At 35.5% G+C, this 17868-nt stretch overlaps 1 protein-coding gene across 1 annotated transcript in view; it reads right to left on the bottom strand.

Annotated features, from left to right (window-relative positions):
• Positions 1-14593, bottom strand: part of LOC134534517 (zygotic gap protein knirps-like) — a 134553-nt gene extending 119960 nt beyond the window's left edge. The window contains exon 1 of the mRNA XM_063372996.1: positions 14468-14593. The gene's annotated coding sequence lies outside the window, so the exon portion shown is untranslated. The remainder of the gene's footprint in view (positions 1-14467) is intronic.
• Between the last annotated feature and the right edge of the window lie 3275 nt (positions 14594-17868).

Below are 17868 nucleotides of genomic sequence, written 5' to 3'. Positions count from 1 at the left end.
TCGTAGCTGTTCGTGGTAAGTAAAAATAAATTAGAATTTTTTTGCATTGAATGCATTTGAAATAATTTTTATAATTTATGTTGAAACCAAATTACCTTCTGTTAGGTCTAAATATAGTTCAAGTTGGATTAGGGTGCTCAATTGAATAGAGTTCACAACAACATAAGCATGCTACAATTAAAATATATCTTATACATATATATTCGAGAACAATTTAATCCTAGCATTAGCACTGGAAAATGGACACAACAGTTGTTGGTAGCTTCGATTCATATTTGCAAGTGGAGGCCAACAACTTGAATTTTATTAAACAGATAAACGCGGTAAAAACGTGACAAACTTAGCCAAGGCTCGTTACTATATCACTGAAAAATGCTGAAACCATCAGCGTCGTCAAAACATGACGCTATGCCTCCATGCATTTTATATCTGCGCCACGGACTCGATAGCAATGATAGGAGGAACAGGATAGCAAAGAACTATAAAAATGTTACACTGTAAGCGCATGAAAACATAACTCATACAGGGTTACAGTGTCAGTTAGTGAGCGTATTTATATGTTTTTATTTATTCTTAAGTGAAATAAAATTTCGGGAAATATTAAATGATGGATTTAGAAAAGGAATCATGATTACTTTGCCAATGGGTACCTGTTTGTTAATGTTTACTGGCAAAAAAATAGACAAACACTTGATGCGGATTCGATATTGAATTATCCATGTCCACTTTAGTGATACAAAACGTCAAACAGTCCGCAAATGTCCTGTAAGTAGGCAATATCTATTAACAAATTATGTAATAGTGGCCGATTCGCATACGCAGTAAACCTAGCTACATTAGAGTTTCTGCAAATATGTTATTGCGATAAAACGAAACATTTCTGAACTTTTTGAACACCTGATACTGCAAAACAATCAATTAATAAAATATCCAGTTTTTATCTTATATTTTATTACATTCGTTTTTAAGATGAGGTTCATTTGTGAATTCAAAACAAATAAATAAACAAATAAATAAATATCTATTAAAGATCCTAACGGGCTTGAGGTCCTGTCACACTGTCCAATTTAAATATTCAATATTATTTACAGAGTTTTGAAAGCATTTTAAATAGTTATATTAGTGAAAGAGATTTCCTAATTTCTCCATTAAAATAGTTGTACCAATAAAAATCCTTAAACATGTTTTATACTATATCAATATGAAAGTTTATTATTGCACTTTACTTACTCAAACATTTCGATCAAAATGTTATTTTAAAATATAAATAAAGAATGCCCATAATAAGCCTACTGGAAAGAAAAATGTACCATTATATAAATTTTTTGTATCTCTAACATTTAAAGAAGAAATTGCAGTTATGTAAATGAAATAAATACTCGTTGCTTAGTGAAATATTCGCTCTGCGATCTTTTAAAGTAATTTGATTACAATGAGTTATTTAAACTATGTTTTAACACAACACAAAGTTTTATGCAACAGTTATAAAACTGTTGAATTTATAGACTATGTTACACATTATTGTTTCTCAACGTATTCATAACACATTAGTAAAGCCACATGTCAATGCGTGGCTTTCTTCAAGACTGCTGTTATCGAAACAAACGGTAAATAGCTCTCTCTTCTCTCTCCCTTTCTCTCTCCTTTCAAACGCCATGGCAGTATTTGCGCTATCTGACACGCTGTAGAACAAAGCGCTAACTGTGGGCCGCACCGAAAAATTTAATGGCGCGCGCTTCTCACAGGTCCGTGAAGTGAAGGAGGTTACATGGGCTTTCTTGTGTGCGTGTGTGTTTTTGCAAGTGGGAGAATCGTGATGGACTCTGTCGTAAACTGACTCAAATAACCATGAATCAGCCTAGAGGTAACAGAATAAGTTCTCATAGCCTCTTTGGGTCAGAACTTCTTCCAGTGCCTAGCCTCGGTCATTTGGTGTTCCACCTAACCTGGCCACTCACAAGCTGTACAGAGCTTCAGAAGAAACGACGCGATTTTAAAAATGTTCAAGATACATGAATATTTTTTGTTCATTAAAATCATTTAATGTGTTGAGGTGTTGATCTCAAATTTAGTTTTACTGTTTTCGTATTTCCTTTTTAAACTGTAATTTATTGAGAGTGAAAATTGCAAAAAAAAAAAAAAAACGTATATTTAGAATAATTTTTAAGTATGAAACTCTCGGAGATGATACTTGAAAGAAGTAAAGGGAGTTGCAAAATGTCTTAAAATGTTATCCTCCACCGTCAACTGTAAGCCACTGAACGGCTTTTAATAATAAAACAAAGTAAACAAATTTTTCTATTTGTTATAAGAACATACGTGGGAGAATACGTTTGTCTCGGGAGGAATTCAACACTTTAGAATGAGTTTTCTTGATCTGTAACTATTCAAACACAGTGTATAATCAAAATCATTTAAATACAGACACTTGAACAGTGGCAATTTTAACCAAATATGCAACAATGAATCAGTGTAACCTAAAAACCGGACATTGTATATTACCGAATCAATTTTCACATACCTTAAAATTCAGGACTGTAAATAATACTGATTTGGCTTTTAAAACTAAAAATTAATAAGCTGATATTTATTGGTTTTATACTCCAGTCAAACAATTAAATTTACGGGTGCATTTTTGAATTGTTTATTATTTGGGCAATGGTAAATTCACATAATATTCACCGTAGTGTTAAATACAGCGCAAGGTTTACCTTATACTACCCACCAATTTCGTTTTGTATTATTGAATTAGTTTTGGAGTGAAAATTTTTTTTGAACTTACCTCACTCTTTGATTTGTATTATTTGAACAATGTCTGTTTTGGGTTTTGATATTGATTAATTCTTGTCTAAATTAACTTATAAAATTTTTCTTAGGTCGGTATTTTTTTGTTTCAAGTCTTCGTCCAGATTATATAACTGCTTTTAAAATATTCGAAAATCGTTCTCGAGGAATTTTATTTTCTCTGTGTCACAGTTTTATTATTTGTATTCCAGTCATGATTAACTTATTGTTGCTGCCAACCTGTGATCCCGTAATTTCGCTTCTGGCTCCATTGGGCACCATGATTTGAAAACTATTTAAGACATGTGAATGACATCTGTTCACGAAAACTATTAAAGGATATGTTGATGTCGAAATTGTTGTAGATACTAATTTAATTTTTATTTCTAAACTGTATCTTTTTTTTTTTTAAAAAATTAAATTGGTTAAAAACAAGTGTAGATATATAGTATGAAACTCCCGGTAGATTTTATTGAAAACACCAAGGGGACATGAAATTCAACATTAACAATTTTCCCTCCATTTAATGTTATGGTTGTGTTCTTTGATAAAATAGTTGCCCCGTGCTCGACGCTAGGGCGACACGGCGCTAGAAACACAAGCGAGCGACGCAGGTACAACGCGAATACACGCCTAAGCGAGGCGGGCCATTTAGCCGCCTTCACCTCGCGGCAGAAGCAGCGCTTCGGAGAAGAACTTGTGACGGAAGGCTCCGACCCGTCCCCATGGCTACGCCAGGGAGAAAGTGGAGTCGTAGCTGCGCCGGGCGCCCGTAGCTCACCGTTCCTTACCGGTCTCCGATACGTCCGACTTTCTTTCCTTCACGACCTCGAATGCGTGCTCCCTGGTGGATCCTATTACGGGAAATTTACCGACTTTCCAACCGAGAATACGCCTCAACTAAGACAAGATTTCTTCCAAGTTCCAGATAGGCTTGATGATGGTGTTTCCGAAAACCTTATTGAAGGAATCTTTAACTATAAAGTATCTCTGTTGGTTTCTCAAGCTTTAAGGTATATAGGCCGATTTTGCTAACCTTCCGAATAGTCCCGAAACCATATGCAACTATTCTTGAAAGGACGATTCGCTGGCATCCTTCATGCATTTTGAGACCTTGGGAGATTTGTGACTTATATTTTATTAGAAAAAAAAGTTTATCTATTACTTGGTCAGCCTCTGCTGTCAAATTATTTACCTGAAAGTTTAATTATTTAAAATTTTCACTAAAATGAAAGGAAAAAAATGTCATCACAAAAAAATATGACAAATAGTACCTATTTTATTGTTGATACACAAGGTTGTATGGGCTTAGAAAGAGTTTTATATCCGTTTGAGGCTACTTTTTCAATTAATGCAGCTTTAAAATTAAAGGATTCTCTTGTTATAACCTTCATAAGTAGAGGACAGTCTTATCATTCGGAAACAGCAAAAGTGTCAGGTAGCACAATGCACACAGACTTAGGTCGAGACGATCTCCAGGTTTATGGTGGGCCCCGAACCACTTGGCAATCGATTCTGTGATAATATTTGAGACATGCCGTGTCTCAAGGTTCGTACACGCAGTATTTTATTTTATTAATATTGATGGTAGTGTTCTTGAAAATGCAAAGGGAAATATTAACCACACTATTATTTTATTGGAAATTTCCCATGAATCAACGGTTTCCCTCAAACATTTGTTTTGCGAAAAAGTAAAATTTATAAAAATATATTCTTTATTTGTATAGGTTTTTTTTCGCCCATAGAACAGTCAGTCGGTATAGGCAGGGGCAGAAATTGTTCCTGAGTACATCTGAACGCTCGTTAGCCTGCAAAAAGCTGTGCTCGTGCTAGCGATTGTCGCCTCGCGATTGGCTGCCGTCTGCAAGAGAAGCCACTGCCCTATTAGGCTGGACAAGTCTGGACGTGTTTGGCTTCGACGCTGAATGGCTGTGAGTCGTGTGTCGACAGTACACATGTAACTGAAAGAAACTCGTCCAATCGCGAAACAGAGACGATACTACAGTGTTTTAACACACAGCTGGTCATAAAGTTCTTTTTTATTTTTGCAAAAAAAAAAATCATAGCCCTACATAACATTACATAGTTATAAATATTCCCCAACATGTCTTACCTTGCACGACTCTCACTACGTTAGCGTGATGCATTACGAGCTTCGTCATCCTTCTAATACTCAAAGATGACCATGAGTTGGAGTGCATTAAGTCCGTTCTGCCGCTTGCAATCACAGGATTAGATTCAGTGACTCTTGAATTGCATTGTAAGAACGGATGTGCGATGGAAACGTATTGCCGCGACCTTCAGTGCCTGTGAAGACACTTATAATGGGGTATATAGTTAAATGGGTATTTGAAAAATTCAGTCGTAATTCCGTGTGGCGCGAGAACAAAAAAAAAACCTGGAGCGCTAAGTAAATTCTGCATCACTTGACTTTCCGCATCTAGCGGACTAAACATAAAAATTGAACATGAATTTTTTATACAGCTTTAATACTAAGACTTAGGTCTGGAACCTTCTCCTTAACACGTTTTATACTGCGCAACACACAATATTAATTAATCCTCCCCCCCCCAACCCAAAAACAAGAAATATATTGTAGTAAAATACGTTTAAAGTATTTTTTGTCAAATATTTCCAAAAAAAATTATTTAAACAAGCAATAAAATTAACATTTTGTCAACATTTGTATCCTTTTAGAAATTCTTTACCGCTGAAAGCATTATAAATGAAATATCATCACATCATACAGACTTATTTCACGGGTTATGGTTTAAATGCCAACTGAGTGGTATCTTTATAAAACGAATTGTAGAAACAATATATGCATTTATTATTATCATTGTTACAGAGGTATCAAGATAAAGTGTAGTACATATTTAATAAAATGACGATTTCGTGTCCTGAGTGTATAATTGTTTGAAAAACTAAACTCTTAAATAAAGGTTCGTTAATAATGTTCGCAGGCTTTCACGGCCATTTTCTGAAGTAGCTTGGCTTCTGGGTTGTAGCCGTGTCCTTGGCAAATAATTCACCGACATTTCGGTCGACATTGCAGTCGCTATCATCAGGGAGCAGTTACCTACAGTAACCGGGCCGAGTCAAGACACGACGCAACCTGAAGCGTAGAGCAAATAGCCAATGTGGAGGTGGTCATATGAATACGTTAAACGGTCGCTCCATCAATCAGCATCAATGATAAGCAAGATTTTTTTTAAAATTAGATTGCTAAATAAATATACACATAGCGACACCACCAACATGTACGTTAAATCTAGGTTTGAATTCATTGCATCATGTAATGTGCTAGAAAAATTCATCCAACATCAGAAATAAAAGGCGTCCCAAACCTGGGAAATATCATCGGTTTTTCAAACTTTACTCGTACTTTATTAAATGGGGAAGAAACTAATGCTTTTTCATTTACAGTGTCGGTATTAATTATTTTCACGGTTCACAGATTATAAAACTCGCTCTATTCTGTTTCATGTAAAGCATAATATATTTTACAGTAATTTTTGACGTGAAAACGTCTTATAAATCAATGAACGCCGGCTACACGCACGAAAAATTGTCACGTTCCACCTGAGCCGAGCGTGCAAGAACCGGCCAACCACCGTGCGAGAAAAACTTCAATAATATCAAATAGGTTAAGGCGGGCTTTTTAACTAATTGTTCGTGATTATATTTAAACAAATTATTTAAAATAAATTTGCAAAAACTTTAAATAATATTTGAGAATTAAAAAGAATGCAATTTTTCATCAATGTTTTCTTATGCCGTTATCAAGTAAAATTATGATCCGTAAACCGACTTTACAGACAACTCCTTTTTTCTTTTTTTTTAAGCAGTACCAATGGGTTACGTTTACTTCTGCCAACGGTGTTTGCAAACAATCACATGAGTGACTTGATGCTCAGCAAGTGACATTTGGGGGAAATGGGCACGGATGGTTCTGCTACCGGGAACAGTTACGCGACGAGCACTATATGTATGTAAATCACTCCGCGGCCGAGAAGAAGCGCGGGGAGAGGGGGTGAGGAGAGAGAAGAGGGCCCTGTCGTCTTCCACGCCTCGGCACGCTGCCTCCGGAGGAATTCCTCCAAGAGCGAGTTCCCGTTGGTCGCCGCGGGCGAAGTCCTGGGAGACTCAACCCGCCGGGTGTTGGGGTAGGGCGTCCCGGCAGCTGGGACCCCACCAAGACCTTCCCTCGTTTTTCTCTTCTTTTTCCTTCTTTTTAGTCGGACCCGCCGGCTCACCAACAAGGTAAAAAGAGATAAAAAATATATATATTTCGTGGCTGGCTGGGCAATCAGCTGATGGGGCGTCACTACCTTCGAAAAAAGAAAGTATGTTTCAAAACTCTCAGTCATTCGCTCTTTTATAGAGAATATTTGCTGACGCACTAGTATACGTATTTTAATTTGTATTTCAATTTTTATTTCAAAACCCTTATTTAATGATTATTAAAACGGTAATATGTAAAACTGCAAAATAATTTGGCCAATCTTTGTATTTTTTTTAATTGAATTTCGTTGTCAACAATATCATTAGATAATGTAAAAAAAAATGGCTTAGATCAATGATACTGGTAAAGGGATCATAAATTGCTTATTAAAAAACTGAAGAAAATAATCTAAGTTTTTTCTTGGAGTAATTTCTGGAGATAGTGGCAAACAGAAATCAGGATATATATGGTCAGGTATTTGAACATCACATGTTTGAATGTTAGTTTAGTGTCCCGGCTATTAGCTACTGCATTCTATTAAGTCAGTTCTGACATAGAGCTGTGTTGTGTGCTGCTTGGTGGGATGACAGAGTCAATCGTGGAGTTGTTGTCTGCTTATCATCACAGAAAAATTTACGACAAAAAGACCTGAACGAGCTATTTTATGGAGTAGCTCAATAAATATGATGCCCCTAGAAATACTGACAGTATTGTAAACTATATTTTTTATATTTTTGGCACGTCATATCTTTTGGAACCCTAGTGAACACTTAAGCTACTGGTTATTGTTAAATTTCTACTACGCATTTCGTATCTACAAAGTGATATTTGGGAACAGCGTGTTCAAGGTTTTATCTTCGGTATAAACTCATTTTGCATTGTCCAACATTATTATTAGTTTTCAAAAACGAATACAATTTGAAATGTCTACTAAAAGTACGGGAGGCCTTATGTGTAGCAGATATGATATCTCATATATAAATTATATTTCTGTAGCTCCTTTCTTCTTTTGCCTGACCAATAAAAGTAACCTAAGGTGCATAACAATTAGAAATTTGTTTTGCCTCTTGGGTAGGCATTTTTAAGTATTTTTGCCAAATAACGCAAAGTGTACATAACATAAGATTTGTGATTTATATGAAATGGTGCAATTAAATATTTTGTTTAAATCTTTGAATAATGCTAATTTTAGGAGTAAAGGATTTGTTTTTAACATTTCATTTCTTGAAACATAAGATTTGTGATTTATATGAAATGGCGCAATTAAATATTTTGTTTAAATCTTTGAATAATGCTAATTTTAGGAGTAAAGGATTTGTTTTTAACATTTCATTTCTTGAATATCATAAAAATGGTATAATGTGTAGATTATTTTTAAATGATCTGTCTCTATACTATCAATTTTATGATATTGAGCGCTTAAAGATACAAGGCTTATGTGAGAACAATTTTATTTTAACTCGCCTTGGTAATTTCTTAACTCCTTCTCATTTTAAGGGATGGCTTGAAAGACGGACACCAAACATGTCAATCACCAAGAAATTAAAAAAGCTAATGACCTATATGAAAACCCCTAAATGCTCCAATCTTGGATTGAAATACAAATTGACCAATTCTCTGAGCTTTTTGCAATATTAAAAGCCCCTTTAATTTATTTTTCTGAATAAATCAATTAAATATTTTCGTACGGTTTCTTTACAAATTAAAAGTAATGAAGTCTCGTAAAAAACTTTTTTTCTCTATTAAAACAAAGAGCTATGCTTTCAATGTATCTACACTGATGTTCATATTCATTGTCAAAGCTTGGTAGTTCCCATACAAGCCTGCACTTTAACATTGGGAGACTTCAATTCAAGTAATGATGCTTGCTTAAGGGGCCCGCCTACCTGGTCACACACACGGTACGCAGAGCTTCAGGAAAAACAACGCGATTTCAAAACTACTCAAGATATCCGAGTGGGGCCTATTTACGAATAGCATTTAAGAGTTCGCTGAGGCCCGAAAAGTACTTTTAGTTTTGGATCATGTTTTTAAACTGTATTTCTAGAAGAGTTAAAATGGCTGAAACGCATGTTTTCAGAGTAATTTTTAGATGTAAAACAAGTGGTACAGATTCTTGAAAGCACTTAAGGGGCTTGCATTACACCTTTATCTTCATTTCCCCGTAATATAAAAATACGGTCACCGCACAAATTTCACAGTTATCAATTGACGACGAGAAGACTGCGCGCCAGTTCAGAGCCTTGCGCTTAGAGGCGATACCGCGCTAGAAATACCATCGAGCGTCGCGCTTATCATCCCGCCTCACTAACACACATACACCCCTGACGAGGCGGGCCCCTTAAAATACGTTCGCTATAATTTTTTTGTGTTTATTATATCAAAGTCAATTTTGTTTTATCAATGTCGTGATTATATTTGTTAATATAAAATATGAATAACTTTATTACGAAAATTTAAATTCTATTATTTAGAATATGTAGGCCTATGTTTGGTTTGACGGGTTTAAGTGAAAATGCAGTTTCTTCAGGGGCGAGAAAGTCTCTAGAGTCGGGTTTGGAGCGAGGCAGACCGGCGCGTATTTGCTCATCGGTAGCGGCTCACAGGCGCAAGCGCGGCGCGAACCTCGGAGATTAACCGCCCAATTACGAGTCGCGCCCGAACGCGAGGCGACCGAGGGGCGCACGGGGGTTGGTGTTTTATGCCCCTCCTTCCTCCCGGACGCCGAGGTCACAGACGTTAATAATCCAATTAGGAATACGGATGGGACGGCGCGCGGCGAGGCGGTGACGCAATCCGCGGGCGCAAACGAGCGACGCCGTACGAGCTTTGAATATATATATTCAAAGGTACGAGGGTGTGTGTGTGGGGGAAGAGGGGAGCGCTAGCTGGTTCGCCCCGAAGAGCAGGGTGTTATCAATCACCGTGTGACGAGGGGACGGGGGTCGTCGCGGCAGCAGGCACCCCCTCTAGGCAGAGAACTGTGATGACCCCTCGCCGCGGGTGGGACGGGAGAGGGTGTGTGCTATCTGCCGTCTCTCGGAGCCGCGAGAAAGTTTTTCGTGTGAGCGCCGAGTGTGTCTGCGGCTGTGGAAGGGGGAGGGCGGGGGGGAGGAGGCGAGATTTGGGGCTGGCCTTTTACCTACGAGGGGACCGCCCATTAGAAAGAAGACCCGGTTACAACGGGACGCGCGTGGGCGCGCCCTTTGGCTTTTAATCCTTCCCGGAACGCGGTCGTCGTGTTCCCTGTGTGGCCGTCCACGTGTTTCTCGACGAGTGCGCTCCGTGGAGGCCGATCAGATGTGCCTCTTCATGAAGGAATACGTAACTTCTCAATCATTTAAGAATTTAAAAAAAAATCAAATTTAGAGGGACTTACGTCAATCACAACAAACATTAGAAAGACTTTTATTCGCGAGAATCTTTAACTACGTATGACTTGGAACAACACGATTACTTTCCATGAATTTTAATGTTTTTAATATGGTATATCAGTTGATTTCCTGTCAAAATCTATCTACCAGGTTACAGTCATGAATTTTTTTTTTAATGTCAAATAATTCAATAATTATATAAACATAATTTACAAAAGATTTGAACAAATTAAATTATGATTTTTTTTACAAATGAACCATTTTGAAAAGACCATTATTTTATATATTAAAACAGAAAAGTGTCCTTTTTATGATATAGTGAAATAAAGATTCATAATACACTTCACAATATGTCTAAAGTTGGTAAAAAACAATTAAGAAGGTAAGTGTTTAAGCTGAATAACTTATTTTATTAACTTTGTACAACTGTATTATAAACCACCATTTTTGTACCTTCATAGCTCTGGAAGACTGCACAGAAATAATAAAAAGTTAAGTTTACGTTTTTTTTATTATTCACAATTCACTATTTTCCTTCTGCTTTACGAAAATCAATCAGTGAGATATCTTTAAAGATATCTCGATTCAATACGCGTATCTTAATATTCATGAAATTGTTTTAGGACTTTTGAATATCTTTAAACATATTCCCCAATCAATTTTCCACTCAAAAAAATGGGTGTAACTGAATGGTAACCTTATATAATTATTACTGTTATTTCCCTAATCTGAGGTGATTTAAATGATTTGAAAAAACTCATCTTACTTTTGAATTATAAATTATAATTTATAATTTTCTACAAAACAAGGTAATTTTACTAAAACCTTTAAAGACGGAATCAAAAATAATTTTTAATAAATGTCGTTCTCAATGAATACTTGTCAGTGCTTTCCCCCAAAACCCTATTATTTAAAATACTCCAGACCACTAGTGTCTAGAAAAATTAACTATTTGGTTTGATGGTAGAAGTTTTTTTTTCTCCCAAGACTAAAATTTTGTGAGTTAAAAGATTTCATTTGGCTTGTACTGCTTTTAAATTATATACAGAAAATTTCTTTACTACTTTCACTGACATTTTACTAACTATTATGAGTGCCCCGTATGTGTTCAATATTTTTTGTAAGCAATCTATAACAATAAATAAAAAGAGTCTGGTAGTATTTTTGTATAAAGTCATCAAATGCTATCTATCAGATTCTACTAACTTTACTATCAAAGTAAGTATGCGTTTTGATTTACTCTGTTATATAATAACGTATGCAATTACAATGGATATCTCTTAAATTCAATAGGATATCTTATGTGTTTGGACTTCAGTAATGAGAAAATAGAAACACTTGTGCAACTAGCACGTAAAATTCATTCAAGTATCAAATATTCGGAATTTATAAAGATAGGGCTAATCAGTCTACCCGCAGTTAAATATGTAATTGAAGGTTTTATAGTTCACACATAATATATAAATACACGAAATTATGTGTGAACTATAAAACCTTCAATTACATATTTTATTGCGGGTATATATATATACATATATAATATATGCATACACGAAATTATGTTTATATATAGCAAATCAATGTAAAGGTTACAATAGCTTCTTTTTCAAAAAAAATGTCTCTTTAAAAAACAACATACTTAGCGATACCGAAATCATTAACTAAGCTTTTGTTTTTACGAAATATTTGAATTTGGTAATACCAGCTTCAGCCCGCATTAATAAAATTTTGTTTGATAACGAAATAAAATCTGAAATTATAATTTTGAAAGCACTTATATTATTATATAAATTAAACATGTTTAACCATGTTAAAAAAATATTTGGACGTTTCACAATTTGGTCAATAAAAGGATTTAATTTATGTAATAATTTAAAAGATTTTATATAATGAATGAAGTAACCGAACTGATTAAACTTTAATATTTAAACTAATTTTTTTATACAAGAATTTATTACTAGATATGTGTACGAAACATAAGTACACATTTATAAAACAAAACAAAAAAGGCTGGAAGTGTATATAATAAAGAAACAAACATTTTAACAAATTACTTTGTAATTTAAATTTGAAAAAAAAAAATATTCCTTCACACAAATACAAAATCATTCATTTTACAGCATCTTTATTTCTTTAATTTGTCAACATTTTCTTCACATATTAAATCATTGTAACAATAAGAATATCAGTGTAAAGTAAATTTCGGCCTTAAACAAGTGCGTTTGGTGACTAAAATTGTACCCAATTTTGAGAATTGTGTTTAAAAATCTACCTTTTTTTTTGATTGCAAATATTATTTGATGTTATAAATAAACGAGAAATAAAAAATGTTAACGAATTTTTAAATGGTCACACATTACTTTAAAGCTTAGTTTTATGTTGCCACATAAACATATATATAAAAATATATTACAATTTGTTATAAACAATAGCCTATGTGACATTAGGTATCATATATTATTTTTAAATTTGTATATGAAATTATTATTCCATCCTTACCTGAAAATTACTACCAAATTATAAACCATTTTAAAATGTAATATTTCACTGAGCAAATATTTTGTTTGTAGTCAAACCTCGTTTTTTGGAATGCTCAAACATATAAAGAAACATACATCTATAATTATAGATACGCATCAAATACCACAAATATGAACCAACGACCTGAAAAAGCAAACGTTCGTGTTCCGTTTGGCTACTGCACATAAGCTTTAATCTTACATTTGTAGTTTGTTTAAGAAAACATTTACGTTAGAAAATTAACTATAAACCACTTTCTAAGAATTTGTGTAAAAAGTTTATAAAATTTAAGATAGCATTTGACATAACCGCTACAAAAATACTTACTGTCCTGTCACAAATATTTTCATGAGATACTAATTGCTGTAAAAAGTCGCGCAATTGGTAAAAAAAGCAAACACTTGCACGAAATATTAAAAACATTATTTAACAATCTGTAAGTGTCTATTGCTAATATTAGAGACAAAACAACAAATACAATAGAGATATAGTGTTAAATTTGCACAAATTGCCCTTAAATAACAGTAATAACAAAAAAAATTAAATTTGGTATATGAGACCCCACAAAGTTTGAAATTAGAGAACTAAAGATATTATTCTATTATTTTTAATAATTGATCATGTATTTTAATGTACACTTAATTACACACAAATGAAGCAAAGAAGTAACTATAAAGGTTCTGCTACAAATATCCGCGTGTTTTACTAAACCATACCATAAACATTTGTGTGCTATTCTACTGGTCGATTTCCTGTGAATTTAATGCCTTAATAATTTGTATTATTTAAATTCGCCAAAATAACCAAAACTAATAATAATCAAGATACTATATCAACTACTATATGAGGTCAAAATCAAATAAAAATATTTGTTAGAAAGTATTAAATTAAGGAAACTGCAAAATAATATCCCATGTTTGTCATCAAAAAAATAAATTCTGAAAAAACAAAAAAACTTTACTGGTTTGCAATCATGTAAGCCTTGCAGAAATAACGTCTAAGATTACATTTGTTAACTACGTTCATCTATTTTAAATAAAGCACTAAAATACATTTGTGTCTCATTTTATTACAAAATTATTATTTCTTTGTAATAAAGTTCATGGTGACACACGAATAATCTGTTATGTATAACAAAGTAGCATAAATAAAGATATATATGTATATATGTATATATATGTATATATATATATATATATAAATAAATTGAATAATTTTTTAGCCGTTTTAAGCAGAAGTAATAATCTTTGTTTACTTTTGATATTTGCAAGCAGTAAAGGTGTTTTATTATTCGCTCTCTGTTATGAGAATTAAATGTTTCATGAAGCTGTTCACCACGGTTTTCAAAATCGTAGTTTAGCTGTACCATAATTCGCGGGTTTAAATCAAATTTTTTTTTGGTACCAAATACCAAATTATATTTAAGGGAACATATGCTAAGAGGACCTTAAAATGAACGTCAAGCGGGACGTGATGCACCGCGAACGTAGCGAAACATACCTGCCGCCGGCGCGGTCCGAGCGGCGTCCGAAATATTTCCAACATTCGCACGTGCGGCGCTCACCTGGCCTGTTGTCCCGCGCCGCGGCGAGATGTCCTCCTGCAGCCACCTGTCGGCGGCGGCCAGAACCAGCGGCGTCGCTCGTGGGGGGAGGAGTCCCGCCTTAATCCGGCGGCAAACCGGCGGTTCTTCCGTCACGAACTGTTCATCACAGAAAATTTTTTAAAAATATACACATATATTGATAGTCACTGCTCAAAGGTCTGCACGTAAAACCACCAGTACTTCTTTACTCGAAAAAAAAAAAAAAAACTATTCGCCCGCAAATCTCCCGACGAACATTTCTCAGCGAGGGCACAACCGGAAGAATATCGGTATATAAATTTTATTTTTGCTTCTCTCTCTCCCCCTCTCTCCTCGTTGTTTTAACTCGCCTGCTTCCGCATGCCGGTAGGGTCCTCGCCGGTCAAAACCGGGCAGCGATGAGTTTTCCTCGGTCCATCATTCATTCCACGTGTGAAATTCTTCCCGCGGTGTGAGAAAGGTGGGTAGGGGAAGGGGGGGTGACGATCCGGAGCGCGTGCTGGAGGGAGAACACGAGAATGACACGTCGTGGCGGGAGAGGGAGGGTGCGTGACGTCACGGGGAGGAGGAGGGTCGCCGCGAGAGGGGAAGGAGCGAGGGGCTGGAGGGGAAGGAGATCAGAGCACAAGAGCGGCGCCGGTGCTGCGGCCGATAGCTGCGCGGACCGGGAGGGCACTGCCGGGCGGATGGCACGTCGAGGAAGCGGGATCACTCCAGTGATGGTTCAGGGGGGTCGTGATGGCCGGGCCAAGGGGTGGGGGGAGAGGAGACACGCACACATACACACGTACCTCCCCCCTCTCCCTCTCTCACTCTCTCTCGCCGCCCGGTGTCAGACCGGACCTGCAGCCGCCCCCTTCCCCACCTCCTCCACAAGCAGCTTTACCGTCTCTTCCACACGGCGGCGTTGTAGAGGAAGAGTTTTCCCCCACTCCTCCGGGGTCCCACGGAAACCTTCGACCTCACCTGCCGGGGGTGGAGGGGAAACTAGGTCGGCGCGCTCGAAGAAGAGTTCGATAACACGCCCTCGCGCCTTCGCGTTGCCCGCGATCGTACTTTTAAGTAGTACGTCGGTCGTCCACCCATTATCCCCCCCCCCTCCTTCCCATCCTTTAAAACGTCTCGCCCGAAGCCTCTTCTTGGAATAGTCATCCCATCACGTTGTGTAGGATCTTGATGGATTCGCCATTCGTCAGTGCGGCAATGATTCGTAACACCTGCCCATGCCTACTTTACAACTGTATTCATCGTGACGTTATCTGGTAAAATAGGTAAATATTACTAAGGTAATTCAGAATTTTTTTGGAAAATCAAGGAATGGTCCTAAATGTCTGTTAAAAAAAATGCTAGCACTCTATTTTTCATAAATACACCGTGTCATTAAGAATTTTTTAATGTCAGTGTTTTGTTACAGTGCCTTTACAAAGTTATATTATTATTTTTTTGGCATTTTGAATGAATGCTGTCTGCCATGTGAGCTCAAAAGGTGATGTCTCCAACATGACAATTCATATTTTCCGGGATATATATATTTTTTCCTGTGTTAACAAATTTGTCAGAACATTGAAGAATCCTTAAGTGCATTGTGACTGCTTAAATGTAGACCACTCTCGTTGGGGACAGCACCTCCAGATCCCTGAAATGGAATATGTATGTATTTATGTATATAAATATGTAAATATATATTAGGGTATGAATTTTGTGTAAATAACATTTTTCACCAAATTCTAGAATTGATTCAATCATACAATTTGGCAGGCGCGTCCGCTGGTATAGGTACCTACACATGTCATAAGCGTTCCAATTTTTATGATAAAGCTGCCCCTTAAGTTTTGAAAATATTAAAGTATGTCTTCAAAATTTACAATTATTCTGATTTTTAAAGGCATTATAATGTTTTACTGATTTAGATTTTTTAAACCTAATTAAACCAAAAATGTAGATTATTCCATAGTCTTTATACTTACTAAGTTTGAATTTAATAGTTATCTATTAAAAGGGAAAGTGCATATTTTTTATAGTATAGGATATCTAGAGTAATCAAATTTGGAAGGCACATACGCGCGTACAACCGCCTAAAACGAGCCAAATTTGATTGCACTAGGTATCCCAAGAGTTTGAAAAAACATTAAAAAAAAGTGTGGAAAACTATAGTATATAACTAAATATGCGATATAAACGATGGAGACACGACCAAACGACATGGGATCACGATTGTAGATCTCATTAATTACGATAGTCTTGCCAAGTTTGAATAACGCAGCTTTTTATCAAGTAAAAAAATGGGGAAAAAAAGTTCTAAAATTGGCACACTACAAAGATTTCTCTATTTGAGGTCATGGGATCTAAATTGTACCTATATTTCGTCAAATACAATGCAAGGGTCCATTTTGTAATTTCAAATGTCTACACTTCAGCCACAGTGGACCTCCGAAGCAACCGACTTTAAAGGTGCGTGGCAAATTTTTATATATTTTTAATTTTTATTGGATTTAATTTAATTTTTTTTTATAAAATCCATAGATTTTTTTCATTATAATAAAATGTAAGAATACTTCATAAATGGGAATTTAAATACTAGTGTTGCCATGATGATTCTTTTACAGGATGATATACGATGAACTGGCTTGGTAGGTTATTAAAAATATTTTTAATATTGTCAGAGAGTTTAGGGATAAAAATTTCAAATGTTTGGAGTTTTCCTATCGGTTTGAGACCACAATCAACCTGCTCTCAAAATTTAGAGTTTCTAGCTAGTCTGAAAGTGGTTAAAATTACTATTAACTAGCTGCAATACCCGGCGTTGCCCGGGCTGAAAACAGGGTGAAGGGAACCTTTTTCAAAATCAGATGTAGTTAGTAATTGTCTTCTTAATTTGAATGTCAAGTGTGAAAATTAATTAAAATCCCTTTCAGATCTCGACAGACGTTTTCTGCCAGTTTATAGTTATTTACATGGTCTGTATGTAATTTAGACTTTATAAAGCAGTATAGAAAAAGCTGAAAAATAAGAGATTACTAATTTTGAAAAAATTCCATTATCTAAATAATGCTCGGTCTGCAGTGCAATGCCTCAATCAGTTTTGTTTTGTAATATGTTTTAAGTAGTTCCACATATACAAATCATCTATCCATCTCTCTATATATATTTATCTCTATCTACATCTATATACATCTATGTATCTCTCTATCTCTATTTATCTCTTTATATCTACATATATACTTCCCACTTTCTCTATATCTTCTATATATAAGTCTCTATATAGCTCTATACATCTATATGTATATAACTTCATCTAACCCATTTCATTCTCTATACCTCGCTCTATCTCAACTTATCCCTCCGTCTCTATCTCACTCTATATATGTATATATCACTCT

Source organism: Bacillus rossius, chromosome 7, assembly GCF_032445375.1.
Source record: "Bacillus rossius redtenbacheri isolate Brsri chromosome 7, Brsri_v3, whole genome shotgun sequence".
Lineage (NCBI taxonomy): Eukaryota > Metazoa > Arthropoda > Insecta > Phasmatodea > Bacillidae > Bacillus > Bacillus rossius.
Note: the sequence above shows the minus strand (reverse complement) of the source record. Positions and strands in the feature narration are given on the sequence as shown.